The 18345-nt window shown below is 43.7% G+C and overlaps 1 protein-coding gene across 1 annotated transcript in view; it reads right to left on the bottom strand.

Annotated features, from left to right (window-relative positions):
* The window catches only part of PLEKHA2 (pleckstrin homology domain containing A2), an 81464-nt gene extending 64022 nt beyond the window's left edge, over positions 1-17442 (bottom strand). The window contains exons 1-3 of the mRNA NM_001427892.1: positions 17358-17442; positions 16327-16633; positions 15114-15269 (exon numbers count right to left, since the gene is read on the bottom strand). The gene's annotated coding sequence lies outside the window, so the exon portion shown is untranslated. The remainder of the gene's footprint in view (positions 1-15113; positions 15270-16326; positions 16634-17357) is intronic.
* Between the last annotated feature and the right edge of the window lie 903 nt (positions 17443-18345).

Raw genomic sequence — 18345 nt, 5'->3', positions numbered from 1 at the left:
GGGGGGCCCCCAAGGCTGGGTGCGGGGATCACCCCCACCCCACCCTCGCCCTCTCCCGCGGGGGCGGCCGCGCAGGTGGGACGCGGGCCGGGAAGCCAGCCTGGCGGAGGGAGGCCCTGCCTCGGACGCTGGGCAGCAGGTGTCCGAGTGGGAAGGGGGCCCGGGGATGAGAGCATCCTTGGGGGAGGGAGGCGAGCCAGAGCGCGGGCTCACTCTTGACTCCATTTCTTCTTCCCCAACCCCCTCCTCCAGAGACTTCAGGCGGTCCTCCGTCGGACCCCGAGTCTTTAGCCATCTGGGACCGCGGGGCTGAGGTTTAGGGTTAGGGTCGAAGCAAGTTATCTCAGCTCTCCCGGGTTGTCATGAATGAGCCCCAGGAGCCCGGTGGGGTCGCACGTTCTAAGAGTGCATAGGGGCTTTCTTCCGAGCGTGGCGCCAAGACGCCCTCCCAGCCCTCGGAGCTGGAGGGTGCTCTGGGGGAAAAAATGGGAAATCGACAAGCAGGTATGACGTCCTATTGCAGAGAGGGACCGAAGAGAACCCAAGGTGCCGGCGCAGCCTCTGCCTTATCTCGTTCGATCCACGCGGCCACCCTATGGGTATCAATCCCCTCCACGATGAGGAAACCGAGAGTCAGAGACGTTAAGTAACTTGCCCTGGGTCCCACGGCTACCAATGGCAGGTCTGTCAGGTTCTGACGCCAGCCTCGCACGGAGAAGACAGATAATTGAAATGTACGCGTTGTCAGGCGCCTATCATTCGAAACCCAGAAACGCGGTGGATTCACCCCGGGATGGAGGACCTGGAGCTGCGATTTCTGGGGATTCGGATGCAGTTGCAGTTGATGAGGTCGGAGTCCTAATTGCAAAGCTTTGACTGAGGGGAGGGCCTAAGAAGACGTCGAGGCTCAAAGTCTGGCTGGGGGGGATTGCCGCAAAGGCTGGTCCGTGACCCAGAGATGCAGGGGAAAGACAGACTGTTAAAAGTCTCTGGGACCTGAGGCAGCAAAGCTTGGAGAAAGGGGTGGGGGCCAGCCAGATGAGCCGGGAGGCAGGCAGGATCAGGCAGAGCACACGCCCCGAAAACACCGGTGATGAAACCACACAAGTTTCCTCTTCCATTTTGATTGCCAAAGCAAAAATGAGCCTCCTCGCTCTCTCAGGTGTGAAAAAAGACTGTTTGCTTTAGAACATTTTGCTTTGAATGAGGAAGGAAAGGGGGACACAAGAGAAAGAGCATTTCCTTTGAAATAAATACATCAACATCTTTTTTTGTTGTTGTTTTTTCTGCTCATGAAGATTTTTGCTAGTCACATACATTTCAGGCAAAGCGTATACTCCACAACCAGATGGCCTGGGTCTGAACACCAGCTCTGGAGCTTATTAGCTTTGATCTCAGAGCAAAGTGACAACCTTTCTTGGTCTTATTTTCTACATCTGGATGCTTGCAAAGAATAAATGAATTAACATTTGTAGAATGTTTGGATTACTGCGGAACGTGAGGTAGGTGCTATGAAAATGTTTTTTTAATTTAAAAATTAGATTACGGTTTTCAGCGTGAAAAGGAACAAAATTCCATCCAACTGCCAGCAAATCCAACTGGAACGGACAGTTTCCAGTGGGAGCAATGAGGGAAAAGTCTCCAGTTCCATGGTATGGTTCATATTAAAGCCCATAAAACTCTAGTCCCCCAGGGAGCTTGCCTGAGTCACTCATTCACAGAGCCGCAAATATTTCCTGAGCACTACTGTATTGGATGCCTGGGAGGCAAAGCTCGCTGAAAGGATGCAAGTGTCACTCAGAGGCTGAGGCAGCCTTGTATTGCTCCTGGAAGGGCCATGAAAATGGCACACAGTGAGAAAGTACCACCGCATGCACTGGTTCACTTGGGAGGAGGTCCTGGAAGGAGTTGGAAGCAGTTCTCAGGAAATAGGCCTGAGAACTGCTATCCAAAAATCTACAAGCAATAAATGCTGGAGAGGGTGTGGAGAAAAGGGAACCCTCTTACACTATTGGTGGGAATGCAAACTAGTACAGCCACTATGGAGAACAGTGTGGAGATTCCTTAAAAAACTGGAAATAGAACTGCCATATGACCCAGCAATCCCACTGCTGGGCATACACACCAAGGAAACCAGAATTGAAAGAGACACGTGTACCCCAATGTTCATCCCAGCACTGTTTACAATAGCCAGGACATGGAAGCAACCTAGATGTCCATCAGCAGATGAATGGAGAAGAAAGCTGTGGTACATATACACAATGGAGTATTACTCAGCCATTAAAAAGAATACATTTGAATCAGTTCTAATGAGGTGGATGAAACTGGAGCCTATTATGAAGTAAGTCAGAAAGAAAAACACCAATACAGTATACTAACACATATATATGGAATTTAGAAAGATGGTAATGATAACCCTGTATGCGAGATAGCAAAAGAGACACAGATGTATAGAACAGTCTTTTGGACTCTGTGGGAGAGGGCGAGGGTGGGATGGTTTGGGAGAATGGCATTGAAACATGTATATTACCATATGTGAAATGAATCACTAGTCCAGGTTGGATGCATAAGACAGGGTGCTCAGGGCTGGTGCACTGGGATGACCCTGAGGGATGGGATGGGGAGGGAGGTGGGAGGGGGGTTCAGGATGGGGGACACATGTACACACATGGAGGATTCATGTCAATGTATGGCAAAACCACTACAATATTGTAAAGTAATTAGCCTCCAACTAAGATAAATAAATTTATATTAAAAAAAAAAAAAAAAGAAATAGGCCTGAGAAGACCGGGGCAGTTTGACTCTGGTGATAGGCTAGGAGAAGGGTCACTGGTACACTTCCAGTGATGCTTCTCCTTCACTGGGAAGCCCCGTTTACTGCCAGACTTGTCCCTGGCCAGGACCTGTCCCCAGTCTGACTTCTGTATTTCTGGTGCTTCCTCAGAAGACCCCCATCACCTTCTACCATAGAGGCAAAGATGGTCAATTGAGTCTGAGCCCTGCTGTGGTCCATTGACCATCTCTGACACATTTTGAAAATATTTCCATTGACTGATTTTATGAGGTTTTTTTTCAGTGCAATAAACAGCCCAGACATCTGAAAATGAGACTCTGCCTGTGGGGAAAGGAATGTCAGAAAGGGCCTTTCACAGCAGCGATTTCACTCCCCTGATGTGTCAGTGCAAATGAGGTTCAACAACTTGCTCAAGGTTTTGCAGCTGGTTAGTGGCAGAGATGTTTCTGGAACCCAGGGTGGAGAATCTTAGTATTGATACAGGAACCTTCCCATGACAATGGAGACTACTGGTCCAGAACCTAAGAGTTTAAACAGAGAGTCTTATACTCTAGCCATTTATGCACTTTCTATTCATTTTCAGTGTTCACGGCTGGGTTACCAAGTGCCCTAACAACCTTCAGTGCTGAGCCAGGGCACCCTCCAGGGAACCGCATTGTTCTCTGTCCTTAAAGACACGCATTATATAAGGTACCAGGTTGCAGCTGGGGCCAGTGACTTCTGTTGGGGAAAGTGTGGGACTGAAGAGGCCAAGGTCAGTGGTTGATCTTGGTTCAGGCCAGTTCATTTTGCACAAAGATAAATTGCTCCAAGGCCATTGCACTTCTAATGCTAGCTGGTTATTTTGTAGAGTTGCTATTGGTTTCAGTAGCCAAGTACCATCCATTTCTCGAAAGATAACTCAAACTACTATTGTTCTATTCAGTTCTATTCACTCAGCGAACAATTATCTGAACCTATTAACCATTTTTTCCTCCCATATAACTTGTGCTCGGTCACATCCAACACCTTGAGACCCTTTAGGCTGTAGCCCACCAGCTTGCTCTGTCCATGGGATTTCCCAGGCAAGAATACTGGAGTGGGTTGCCATTTCCTCCTCCAGGGGATCTTCCCAATCCTGGGACTGAACTCAAGCCTCCTGTGTCTCCTGCATTGCAGGTGGATTCTTTGCCAATGTGCCACCTGGGAAGCCAAGGAGAGATGTAGATTGCCCTCCCTTGGGCTGTCCACCAACTCCTGTCATGGTGTGGTCCACAGATGGAGAGGGGGCCAGCTGGCGAGTCAGAGCAGAGCAGGCAGCTCCAGTGTCTACAGGAAATTCAGTTTTACCTGCCACATCAAGGGTGACCCAAGGCTCCGCTGGGATAATGAGAGTGGATCAAGTGGGATCCATAGCCAAGGCAGGCCCTCGGGCCACATTGTTCAGTATGTGGGCTCTCTCATCCAGCTTATTCACAAAGAACTGGGGCTGGTCAGGGTTGCCTCTCCAGCGTCCCCCAGTAGGGCGCTGAGGATATTCCCGCTTCCAGTGCCCTCCTTTATGATAAAAAGCACATTGGTTCAGGCCTAGGCAGCTTCTTGGTGGTCTGTCCAGCTTTCTCAGTCTTTCAAGTTCCCCTCGAAGTGGTGGGTGAATCAGAACAGCCAAGAGTATATATGTCAAATAATACATTCGCTGCAGCATTGCTCATAATAGTGAAATTTGGAAATCACTGTCATATTCCTCAGTGAGGGACTGACCAGGTAAATACTGTTCAGTTCAGTCGCTCAGTCATGTCTGACTCTTTGCGACCCCATGAATCGCAGTACGACAGGCCTCCCTGTCCATCACCAACTCCCATAGTTCACCCAAACTCATGTGCATAGTCGGTGATGCCATCCAGCCATCTCATAGAACTAACACCCAAAAAACATGTCCTTCTCATTATAGGGGCCTGGAATGCAAAAGTAGGAAGTCAAGAAACACCCGGAGTAACAGGCCAGTTTGGCCTTGGAGTACAGAATGAAGCAGGGCAAAGGCTAATAGAGTTTTGCCAAGATAACGCACTGGTCATAGCAAACACCCTCTTCCAACAACACAAGAGAAGACTCTATACATGGACATCACCAGATGGTCAACACTGAAATCAGACTGATTATATTCTTTGCAGCCAAAGATGGAGAAGCTCTATACAGTCAGCAAAAACAAGACCGGGAACTGACTGTGGCTCAGACCATGAACTCCTTATTGCCAAATTCAGACTTAAATTGAAGAAAGTAGGGAAAACCACTAGACCACTCAGGTATGACCTAAATCAAATCCTTTATGATTACACAATGGATATGAGAAATAGATTTAAGGGACAAGATCTGACAGAGTGCCTGATGAACTATGGATGGAGGGTCATGACATTGTACAGGAGACAGGGATCAAGACCATCCCCATGGAAAAAAATTACTGTTACAACCACATAATTTTATACTGTGTTGTTGTTCAGTAGCTAAGTCATGCCTGACTCTTTGTGACCCCATAAACTGCAGCATGCCAGGCTTCTCTGTCCTTCACTATCTCCCGGAGTTAGCTCAAACTCATGCTCACTGACTCAGTGAAACCATCCAACCATCTCATCCTCTGTTGCCCCCTTCTCCTACTGCCCTCAATCTTTCCCAGCATTAGGGTCTTTTCCTATGAGTTGGCTCCTTGCATCAGGTGGCCAAAGTATTGGAGCTAAGATCTGACATGCCTCTTGGTCAAGAAAACATAAAACAGAAGCAACATTGTAACAAATTCAATACAGACTTTAAAAAATTGTCCACATCAAAAAAAAAAAAAGAGCTAGTGGAGGTTTTTGAACAAGGTAGTCACACAATTAGAAGTGAATAAGCAGCAATTTCATAGTTTGTGGCTTCATGGTAACTGGTCTCTAACACCAAGCTACCACCAGGGATGTGACTCCTGACTCTCTCCCAAATGAGCTGTGTAGTCATGCACCAGATACCCTACTTTTCTGTATTTCTATAAAACAGAGAAGGTGGTGATAACACATAACTATCTTATACCACTGTTGTTGAGATTCAGTGAGTTAATGTTCTTAGGGCACATGGTAATTGCTGAGAATGTCAGTTAAATTTTAACAGTTTCATACCTTTGGATTAAAATCTTTGCATTTCATTTTGAAACTTTTACTAAAAAGAGCTCACATTACATGACAAATTATTAGCTGTTCCTTCTTCACACTTTCACAGGATTATAGATAATCAATCCTGTTTTACACAGATGAAAGAATTTAGGTTTTTAAGGAGAGAGAGACACTCTTGGAATCACAGAGCCAGACATGAATTCTGAGTCTTGGTTCAGTGGTCCCCTAAGCTTTTTTGCTTAGCTCCAATCCTCAGCTTTGAGAACAGAAGAAGATAGAAGAACACTGGCAATTTCTGTTTATAGGATAAGGGAAAGAGTGGTAAGGGACATTAATAAAGTAAAATCAAAAGAGAGAAAACTTCTATGAAATGCCTGGAAGTGTGTATGTAAAATCAAATTTTATATACACAAGTGTATACATATTGATATGTGTGTATTACAGTGAATTATGCTGCCTCTCAAAATAAAACGTGTATGTTGAAGACCTAACTCACAATCTGACTGCATTTAGAGATAGAGCCTTTTAAGAAGTAGTTAAGGTTAACTGAGCTCATGAGGGTGAGGTCCTAATCCAACAGAACTGATAGCCATATAAGAAGAGGAAGCGATCTCGCCCTGTCTCCAGGGCACACAGAAAGGCCGTGTGAACACACAAGAGGGCAGCCATCTGCAATCCTAGAAGAGAGCTCTCGCCAGAGCCCAACCTAGCTGGCAACCCCCTCCCGGACTCCAGCCTCCAGAACGCTGAGAAAAGAAATTTCTGTTGTTTGAGCCACCCACTCTATAGTACTTCTTATGCTCATACATATAGAGAGAGACAGTACTTACGGACACATGCCAGAATTACTTCCCAGTGACAGAGTTTGGAAAACATTGCCATACTGTTAAATCTGACGCTAATATAAACTTCAAAACGAAGCGCCCATCCAGCCCCCAGAAATAACAGTCTCCTGGCCAAATGCACCATTCCTATTGATTCATGTGATGGCATTGTTTTTCCGTCAGTTTGAATAAAGGCAGTGCATGGCTGGGATTCCTGCATTCCCCGAGATTACAGGGAAAGAACTGGGTCTGTGGAATCAGAGAGAGAGAGAGAATGAATAGACAGACATTAGTACCTTAGGTTTGGATCCATGACCGTGCTTTGGTTCTATAGTTAACATATTTTTGCTTAGACTAGTTTCATAATTCATTTCCTCAGCACCAAGCCTACATGAGGGCTACAATTAGAAAATACTGGGGTGAAGGTGGTCAGAGTTGGTAGCTGGAATAAACTCTGTCCGGTTTATTCCAAGAGATGCCTGTGGTGGTCAGTGAACCGGATTGGCTATTACCTCAGTGATTCTCAACACAAGCTGGTGATTACAAAACAAAGAAAATCAAACAGGATATTTGGACAGATGGATTTATGTCCTTCCATTATTTTGTTATTAGGAAATACATGCACGCCGTACAAAGTTCAAAAGGGACAAAAGAGGAAGGATGAACAAATATTTTATTCTAAAAAGTCTTTTTTTTCCTGAACTTTCCAAGTATTCTTCCCTAAGCATGTATTATTTTATGATTATGGGGAAAAATGTTACTTTTATAGGCAAATAACTAGCTTTTAATTTAAAAATACCACAGACATCTTATAGTTGCTTTGTGACTAAAAAAACTAACTTTATCTTCAACTTAAAAATACTTGTGAGTCCATGGATGTATTTTTCAAGAAATTTTAGCCAATTTTGTATCCGTTCACATTAAAACTCCTGCCACTGGAAAAGATATATGAAACCTGACTGGCAGTTTGAACCTCCAGACCTGTGAAGTTCAGTGTGAGTCACCAGAGACAGGTAATTTACTAAGGAATCTTCTTTCAAATTTCACCATAATTTGTACAATGACTCCACATGTCTGTCAAACTTTGTTAAAATTAAGTGTAATACTAGGTTGGAGAGTTAAACCCAGTTCAGCTTCATTCCGTCATTTAGTAATTAAACAATAACAAGCTAAATTTATCCTTACACCTAATACATAATGACAGTTTGGATGTTCTAATTGGATAAGTGGCCAAATGCTCCCTCCAGCATCTGATGTCAGAAGATGTCACAGTGCTGGCTGGCTGCCAGACATATCAGGAACATGGTCTTGACTGGAGGTCACTTTCTGGCAACTTCAGTCTCTGGAAGAGCACTCTGAACCGGAAGATAAGAGAGAAAGAGCCTCTGAATAGCCAAGTCCCTGTGTCTTCACGGAGATGCTTTTTTTAGGCTTGCTTATTGATTCTGGCTGAAGATCTAATTTCAAAAGGTCCAGTTATGTGGTTTCCCAGTCCTCAGTGGACTAGAAACCAAGAAAATAGAAAAGCTTTTGGAGATGGAGAGGGCCGGGGGAGGGAAAAATGACTTTATTCAGTTCATTCCTCTCTCTGTAAATGGATTACTTGACAACAACAAAGGAGAGAGAGAAAAGTTAATAAGCATTCCCCGAAGTTATATGTGCCCAAGACAATCTTCATCACTTTTGGTGATGACTTTGGGGTAGGAAAAAGTGGTTGAACTGTGATGGGCGCCTTGATTTTAGGTGAGAAGTTTCATAGTTTTGCTAGTAAGAGTGGTGAACTCGAGATCATTTCTGAGGTGGTTAAGAGAGGACAGGATTCATTCATGCTCTTGTATATTTTTAAAACATTATATCATGTGCATTATGTTTCTTTTGCTTAGTAATATACTTTTTCAAATTATTTAATGCCCCTACAAAAGACTTTAAAGTAAAAGTACATGAAAAGAAAATTGTACAAATTAAAATATGGAAGACCTGGAACCATAAAACTCTAGAAGAAAACATGGGTAAGTTCCTTGACATTGGTCTTGGAAATTATTCTTGTTGGATTTGATACCAAAAGCAACAAAAGGCAACAGAAGCAAAAACAAACAAACGGCGCTGCACCAAACTAAAATTCTTCTGTCCCGGAAGAAAGCAAAGGAAAGAAAACCATCAACAAGATGAAAAGGGACCCTACAGAATGGGAGGAAATGTTATAAATCATATATCTGATAAGGGGTTAATATCCAAAATATATAAAGAAGTCATGTAACTCAACAACAAGGAAAAAACCAACAATCTGATTTTTTAAATAGGCAGAAGAGCTGAATAGACATTTTTCCAAAGAAGATATACAGATAGCTGACGGGTACCTGAAGGGATGCTCGGCATCATTCACCAGTGGGGAAATGCAAGTCACAACCACAATGAATATCACTTCACATGAATAAAGATGGCTTTTATCAAAAAGACAGCAAAGGAGAAGTCAGCAAGATGTGGAGAAAAGGGAACCCTTGGGCCCTGTTGGAATGCAAATTGGTGTAGCCACTATGGAAAACAGTATGGAGGTTCCTCAAAAAATTAAAAATAGAACAACCGTATGATCCAGCAGTTCCACTTCTGTGTATATATCAGAAAGAAACAAAATCACTATCTCAAAAAAGATATCTGCACTCCCAGGTTCATTGCAGCATTATTCACCATAGCTAAGACAGAGAAACAAACTCAGTGCCCACTGACAGATGACTAGATAAGGAAAACGTGACATATATTCAATGAAATACCCTTCAGCCATAAAGAAGGAAATCCTGCCATTTGCAACAACATGGGTGGACCTTGAAGGCATTATACTAAGTGAAGTAAGACAGAGGAAAAACAGATTCTGTACGCACTCGCTTATATGTGGAATCTAAAAACCCCTGAACTTACAGAAACAGAGAACAGATTGGTGGTCGCCAGAGGCGAGTGGTGGGAGCTGGGGGTGGGGGTCGATGTAGGGGGAGAGAAGGTGGTCAAAAGGTGCAAATTTCCAGTTATAAGATAAATCAGTTCTGGGGCTGGATTGTACAGCATGGTAACTATAGCTAACTGTACCACATTGTGTATTTGAAAGTGAATACAAGAGTAGGTCTCAATGTGTACATCACAGAAAGAACTATCATTTACTCTTCTGTTCTGATGTGAATAACAGTGCTTCTCAAATTTGAAACTATCACAACATTGTTAAATGACTATGTTGTTGTTCAGTCGCTAAGTCATGTCTGACTCTTTGCAATCCCATGGACTGTGACTCCTCTGTCTTCGACTATCCCCCAGAGTTTGCTCAAATTCATGTCTATTGAGTCAGTGATGCTATCGAACCATCTCATCCTCTGCAGCCCCTTCTCCTCCCGCCCTCAGGCTTTCCCAGCATCAGGGTCTTTTCCAATGAGTCAGCTCTTTGCATCAGGTGGCCAAAGTATTGGCGCTTCAGCTTCAGCAACAGCTCTTCCAATGAATGTTCAGGGTAGATTTGCTTTAGGATTGACTGGTTGGATCTCCTTGCAGTCCAAGGGACTCTCAGGAGTCTTCTCTAGCACCACAATTCAAAAGCATCAATTCATTGTTGCCCAGCCTTCTTTATGGTCCAACTCTCACATCTCTACATGACTACTGAAGAAACCATAGCTTTGACTAGATGGACTTTTGTCAGCAAAGTGGTGTCTCTGCTTTTTAATACACTGTCTACGTTTGTCATAGCTTTTCTTCCAAGGAGCAGCATCTTTTATTTTATGGCTGCAGTCACCATCCACGGTGATTTTGGAGCCCAAGAAAAGAAAAGTAACTGCTTCTACTTTTTCCCTTTTATTTGCCATGAAATGATGGAACCAGATGCCATGATCTTAGTTTTTCAGCACTGAGTTTCAAGTCAACTTTTTCACTCTCCTCTTTCACCCTTATCAAGAGGCTCTTTAGTTCCTCATTTCTCCCCAACTTCAACTGCTCCAGTCCCTATGACTGAGCTTCTCCATGTGGATTTCCTCTGCCATATGGACATATGGTTGCTTCCATTCTTTTTTTTTTTTTTTTGCCTCCCTTAAAAAGAAAATCCACCAGAACCTTGGCTGCTATTTGAGGTAGTCAGTCTTCTATGAGGGGTTCACATCAGGGTCTGTTAGATGACTTCAATTAGTTACTATCCAGGACTGCGGCGGCTCCCCTATACTCAGAAGGTGACAAGCAAGCATTAGAGTAGAAGTCAAGTCTGTTAGAATGTAGCTTTGTAATTACATGTTACTGAGTACACCATGAGTCAAACCATGGCCAATGAAAAGTAACTGCATATTCTTGAAATAGTTCCGTGGTGAGCTCCAGGGGCTGGTTTATTTTTGGTTTCTCCAATTTAAGCCCTTGTATCATGACCCTGCAACTACCACCCAGTTCAGAGTAGAAGGGCAGCGTGATGGGGAACCAAGAACTTGGGACCAGGAATCCTCTGAAATTTTAGTAAAATGATGCTGACATGTTTTATTGTTTAAAGTTATAAAGTGTCTAGAAATGTAAGTATTATGAGCAGAAATGGCAGGGAGACAATGATATAAAACAGTGATCAAACTTCTTCACCAACACCTGCTAAGAATTGCTGGAGGACTTCCCTGGTGGGCCAGTGTTTACGAATCCATATGCCATTGCAGGAGACACAGGTTCAATCTCTGGTCCAAGAGGATGCCACATGTCAAGGGGCAGCTGGGCCAGGACTGGGCAACTACTGAGCCCTTGTGCCTAGAGCCTGTGCTCCACAACAACAGAAGCCACGACAGGAGAAGCCCTCCCACAGCAACTGGAGAGTAGCCCCTGTTCACTGCAAGGAGAGAAAACCCACTTACCGAAAAAAGACCCAGCACAGCAAAAAGAAAATAAATAAGTTAACAATTTTTTAAATGCTGGAAAACTATGTATCCCTACACACATTTTTAAGTTGACATTTGTAACTTTTAATCACAAGTTTGAGTGATTGTAAAAAATGTGTTCTGCCAATTGTTAATTAACATAGGATATTTTAAAATGAAACTGTCATATCACTCTTTTTAAAGGTATCCAATAGAAATCAAGTATCATAGTAACTTGACACTGCCATTCCTTTTTAGAAAAGAACAAGTAGCTCTTTAACAGTCCGAGATGTTAAATTTTTCCCTTTCCTCCTTAAACTCTATTTTCATTCCACTTCTAGAGAAGTTTATCCAAATGTCATATATTTTTGATATCTTTTATTACTTTAACATCTATTATTTGGACATCTCTTACTGATTATCCCATCCCATTTTCTGAAACAAAAATGCCTCTATAAATTGATTTTACAATTTAGAAATTAAAAACTATCCTGCGACCTTCAGGCTCCAAGTGTGAAGACATTTTTTTGGAGACTAACTCACCATTGCCATAATTTGTAACAAGATAAATATACATGTCACTGATCACTAAACATGAAGCAGTAGAATGTTACTGGAAATTATTCTCTTAATGAGATGGATGAGGATGAATTTTAAAATATGTTATTTTTATATATTTACATATGTATGTAATTAGTTCAAATATTCATCAATTAATATTACTTGGTGCAAGAATGAGCAGGTATAGCACCAATACGATCCCTATTTCTTATTTTCATGCACTGAGGAAACTTGTTGACCTGAACAAATAGATGGGGCTGTATGGAGTTTTGTTACAGCAGTGTTTAGGGTTAATCAGAAGAAGGCTTCAGAGCAGGGTCTGTTATGACTGAGTGAACACAAACCCTGTGCAAAGATTTCCAGCCAGTTCAGCTTTGCTAGGGGACTTAAAATCTGTTTTCATGTCATCAGAGCACTGTTCACAATAGCTAAGAGACGGAAGCAACCTAAATGTCCTCCAACAGAGGAATGGATAAAGAAGATGGAGTACATACATACAGTGGAGTTTTACTGTGTGTGTGTACTCGGCCATTAAAAATAATGAAATAAGGCCACGTGCAACAACATGGATGGACTTAGAGACTGTCATGCAGAGTGAGATAAGTCAGACAGGGAAGGAGAAGTATTATATGACGTCCTTTATACGTGGAATCTTAAAAAGACATGATACAGAACAGAAGCAGACTCACAGACTTAGAGAACAAACTTATGGGAAGGGTGGGGGAAAGGAGAGTTAGGGAGTTTAGAATCAACATGGGCACATTGCTGGATTTAAAACGGATAACCAACAAGGACCTACTGTATAGCACAGAGAACTCTGCTCAATGTTATGTGGCAGCCTAGATGGGAGGGGAGTTTTGGGGGAGAATACATGTATGTGTATGGCTGAGTCCCTATCCCGTCCGCCTGAAACTATCACAACATTGTTAATAGGCTATAACTCTAATATAAAATTAAAAGTTTATAAAAAAAATAAAACAAAAGGAAATCTGCTTTTCAGCAGAGCTGAATTTGGCAGTGTTGCTCAATTTTTTGAACTCCTTTGAACTGTAGGTCAGCCATCACTTCCAAAATTACTCTGTGGGGGAGGTTGGGGGGAGCATATGGCAACTCTCTGTACTGTCTGCTCAGTTCTCCTGCAAACCTGAAACTGCTCTTAAAAATAAAGTCTTCTTTTTTTTTAATTACTATAATGATCTATCAGTGGTCAACTCAGTTAGGATTTTTTCTTCCAAGTTTTACAGAAGATCATACATTGGAAGCCACCTACCTTGCAAAGTGACTTGCACCTCAGTTACAAAGGCTTTTGCTTTCTCAACGCAAACACCGATGTTTATTTTGACCGTGGAGAGTGGCATGTGGGATCTTAGTTTCTGAACCAGGAATGGAACCCATGTCCCCCGCAGTGGAAGCAAGAAGTCTTACCCACTAGATCACCAGTGAAGTCCCTCATCCTATTTTTATTTTAACGTTTTTTCAAAAGTAATTATTTTGCTTATTGGTTATCTATTTTAAATACAGCAGTGCAAACAGAGATATTTTTACTCACCCCCTGTCTCCACCCTGGAGGTTTTTACAACAAAGGGCAATGCCTTTGTTTCCTTTTTTAGAAGAGAGAGAAGGCTGGTGTGAAAGGGCAGGTGGGAGCAGAGACAGATGGGCAGGCGCACATGAGACCTGGCTGTCTATCCATCTCCAGGAGATGGAGAAACTGATTCTCCTAAGACTGAGTCCTGTGGGGGCCGATCCTTTAAACACCACCCAGGGGAGGTGACTTAAGTGTGTTGTTGCTCAGTCATGTCCGACTCTTTGTGACCCTATGGACTGTAGCCCACCAGGCTCCGCCATCCATGGGATTTTCTAGCCAAGAATACTGGAATGGGTTGCCATGCCCTCCTCCAGGGGATCTTCCCAACCCAAGGATCGAACTGCATGTCCTGCATTGCAGGCGGATTCTTTACCACCTGAGCTACCAAGGTGACTTAAGAACTACCTCAAATACACAGAATTGTAACATCAGACTTTTAGTAACGTATCCGCTATTTGTCTGAAATTCAAATCGAACTGCAGGTCTAGTATCTATGGTCTACCTGGCAACCCTTCCTCACGTAATCATCCATTTTCAGAGATGAGAGAAACTGAGACCTGAAAAGAACAAAGTACCAAGGATCTTTTATTGCTCCCTCCTCTGAATTCTCAAATATAGCTGATGTTTTCTCGCCTCTCATCACAGGGCCCATGCTTATCTGTCGCTCCTACGGTGATCCTATCCTCCTTACCCAGAGCAAAAACAACAACAATAACAAAACAAGCTATGATATGCATGAAAGGACAGAAGCTGTCGGGGGAAACTGAGACCAGGAACTGTCTTGAGAGAAGCAGAGAGAGCATGTGGGTACAGTGTGGGCGAAACATCTCTGCCCCATCACCTCAAAAACAGCGGCCAAAAAAAGGAGAGGGCATATAAAAAGACTCTGCTTTCAGGGCAGACACCAAAGTTATATGAAATTTGTAAATATTCCCCATCACAGGCTAACCCGTGGATACATAACAGAAAACATCATTCAAGTCCAGCTGCGAGTCTGATCACCTTTGCCATACATCATCCTGAGCTGCTTCTTAGGAAAGATACTGATCAAGCCTTTCATTTTTTTTCTTTCCCCTTCTGTTCTGTTTACTATCACTGCCCTCTCTCACTCCCCTCCCATCTCCCAAGCACCAAAAATAATTTGAATTTCGAACCTCTTTTTGGCCTTCCTGTGGGTGTGGGAGGACCTCCCTTGAGAATTGGTCTGGATCTAGGTGGTGGCATCCAGAATTTAGCAGCACCTCTGTCCGTACCCCACTCCCGCCTCCCTTTCTCAACACTCAGGGTGTTCAGGTGCCTTCACCCACCCCCCAAACCTTCTCTATCTCATCGTTAGTGAGAGGAGCCCCTCAGGAATCTCCGGCCTTCACTTACCTGCCCTGGTTTGGGAAGAACAAGGCTCCTTGCACAAGAAAGCCAGCTTCTCATCAACTGTAGGAAGCCACCTCCACATGGCCAAGGAACAAGGTGATAGTGATAAGGAGGGAGGCCAGACCTGAGCCCCTCGGTTCAAGAGACCCAAGCAATTTCCTGTTTTAGAGACAGTTTTAAAAACGGAAAAACTGATTAAATTCATAGAGGAGAGTGTGTGTGTGCTTCCCTCTCCCCCAGTCACCCCCGTGACCCCTTGACCTTTCTCTGGGGAACAGCTGATCTGCTTTTCTAAAAAATCTCTCTAGGGACTTCCCTGGTGGCTGAGTAATTCAGACTTCAGCTTCCACTGCAGGGAACACGGGTTCGATCCCTGATTGGGGAACTAAGATCCCACACGCTGTGTGGTGTGGTCAAAAAAAATTAAAAAAAAAAAAATCTCTCTAGGTCTAACCCCAGCCCCTCCCTGGCCCTCTGTGCTCACAGTCGTTCCTTAGCTGGTGTCTCAATACCCTGGTACATTTTTGTTACAAGAATAAGGAAAGGGGGGTGGGGGAATGAGAAGGAGAAAAGGGCATGAGTTTTTTTGTAGTTTGGGACAGTTTTTGGTCAATGTTTTCATGACTTGTTTCTTCTCCCTTGTTTCTTTCCAAGCTGAAGACAGCACTCAGAAACACTGCTAGTTACCTGCGGGATGTTCTTTTCTTTCTCTGGTCCAACCTGAGATGCTCTTCCTGGATTTGGAGTTGGGAGGGAGGAGATGAGAGGGGTGATGTGCAGGGATGAAGAGCCAGTTTCAGGCACCAAGCAGAGCCCCTGCTTTCGGTTCTGCAGAAAGCAGGGGCTCAGTGGACTCTGAGACTGTGGACGCTGAGCCCAGGATGGTGGGCACTCAGGTGCCTGGCCAAAGAGGAGAGAGGGCTCACCTCTCCCCTAGAGAGAGATGAGAGAGAAGGAGGAGGGGGGAGATTGAGAAAGGAGGAAAGAAAGAAAAGGGGAAAAAATAAGGAAGAAAGAAAGGAGGAAGAGACAGAGGGAGGGCAAATTGTATATTCCTCTATTTTGACAGCTTCCTTATATTAAAATGGGTAATGATAATGCCCCACACACAGTGTTACTGTAAGGAATAAATAAAATGAAAGTATGGTAGTACAGGGCCTGATGTACAGTAGATGCTAAATTAATTTCATTGAGCATAAAGGACATATACACTTACCTTGTGTTTTCTTAGTTGTTTGCCTTCCCTCACTGGACTCTGAATGTCTTACTCATTTCCTCTGTCTGTGACAGGCTTCCCAGGTGACTCAGTGGTAAAGAATCTGCCTGCCAATGCAGGAGATGAAGGTTCATTCCCTGGGTCGGGAAGATCCCCTGGAGTAGGAAATGGCAACCCATTCCAGTATTCTTGCCTGGAGAATTCCATGGGCGGAGAAGCCTTGTGGGTTACAGTCCAAGGGGTCGAAAAGAGTCAGACACGACTGAGTGACTGAGCATGCACATACTCCCTCTACCTATGACAGTGCCTGGAATATAGTAGACAATATATATTTTTAAATTAATTCATCAACTAATTAATACCCAGTCCCATCCTCACCTGGCCCTGTTTGCCCTGCTGGTCAAGAATATACTCTTCGCCCTCTCTCCCTATGCTCCCTGGACCACCATTCTGAAACTTAAACTCTGAACAAAGGTTGTCGGACCTGTAGTGGATGAAATGCCAGTACTCCACTTCCTAAAAATACCGAAGAGTTTTCTCAGCAAGCACAGGAAGGCAAGAGATTCAGAAGCGCAGACTGTGGGTTGTTGATATTTCTAAATCCACTGCAGAACCGTGATGTGTTCAAATTAAAGCCAGAGTCCAAGGTGCTGTTTATATTCAAAGTATTATATTTTAAAGAGCAGAGGACATCAGCCTTCCCAACACATTCAAAGAGGGAGGAACAGCATTCTAAGAGAGAGAGAAAGAGGAAAAGGAATGAGGAAGAAAGAAAAAGGACGGAAGGGAGGGAGGGAAAGAAATAAAGCTGGAACAGTGGATTTTCAAACAGGCACATGGAAATCCCAGTTAAGCATGGTCTACTGGACACGTAATTTTATCTCTGCTGTCTCTTAAGCCTCCACTAAAATGATAGCAAAGGAGGAAAGGAACATACATCCTCAAGGACAAAGAATGTGAAAACAGCAACAACCAACAAAAAATGTTAAACCTTTTAAAAAACACAAAAGCTATGATCAGTGGAAACTAACCTATTATATCAGAAAAACCTAGACCTGTGAAGATTGGAAGCACCAAGAAACCAGCAGTTCAGCATCTCCAAGCCCCAGACAGGCTCAAGAATTCAAGGACCAGGAGCCTCTGAACTGGGTGGTGGAGGAGGTGTGGTTAGGGTGGGGCTGGAAACAGGAAGATGGGTTGAAAGCTTGCGTGAGAAGGAAGAAGAGTGAACACGGAAGCCTTGGGGCTGAGGATCTAGGCTCCACCGAGGACAGAAATGAGAGTGGAACAGCAGTCAGGGGTGGAGTCATCGAAAGCCCGTGTACTGAACAGAGTGCCACCACTTGCCCCGGCCTCCGTCTATATTTGGCTGGAAAAAATGCTGAAGAAAGCTTAAATTTCCACAATGTCCACCCCTAACCCCTAGCAGGAATGTGGAGGAGTAATCTCACTGGGAAACGGTCCAGCCCAAGAGAAAAAATCAAGCATTTGTCTCCCGGTTCAACGGCTTTGACACAGCCCACCTGTCTTCAAACCCACAGTTATGCTCAACAGTTTCAAGTAGATTTTAGTGCCTCACTGGTAACTATGAACCACCATCAAGGACTGTAGAGAAGGGAACTCCCCGGCGGTCCAGGGGTTAGGACTCCAGGCTCTCACTGATCAGGAAACTAAGATCCCAGAAGTCACACAGTGCCACCAAAAAAAAAATTGAATATTTGGGGGAATCCTCCAACGTAAAAGGTAGACTAAAACAAACGGAGGGAAAAAGGGAGCACTTTGAAGAAACAAAGGCAATGCAGGGATGGAAAAAATACTATTAATATAACATTGAGGTAAAAAAAAGATACTGTGTTCATTTTCAAAATGATAGTAATTTTCTAAAAATATCAGGATGCCTTTTAATGAGAGAGAGAGCATACAGAAAACAAAAAAGACGTCACAGAGGTTACAAATATGATAGAGAAAGAAATTCTTTCAGAGGGTTGAAAGGTCAAATTGAGGGAATCTACCAAAAGC

This window comes from Bos taurus, chromosome 27 (assembly GCF_002263795.3).
Source record: "Bos taurus isolate L1 Dominette 01449 registration number 42190680 breed Hereford chromosome 27, ARS-UCD2.0, whole genome shotgun sequence".
NCBI classification, from domain to species: Eukaryota; Metazoa; Chordata; class Mammalia; order Artiodactyla; family Bovidae; genus Bos; species Bos taurus.
The sequence above is the reverse complement of the archived record's forward strand: the minus strand, read 5'-3'. Positions and strand labels throughout refer to the sequence as shown.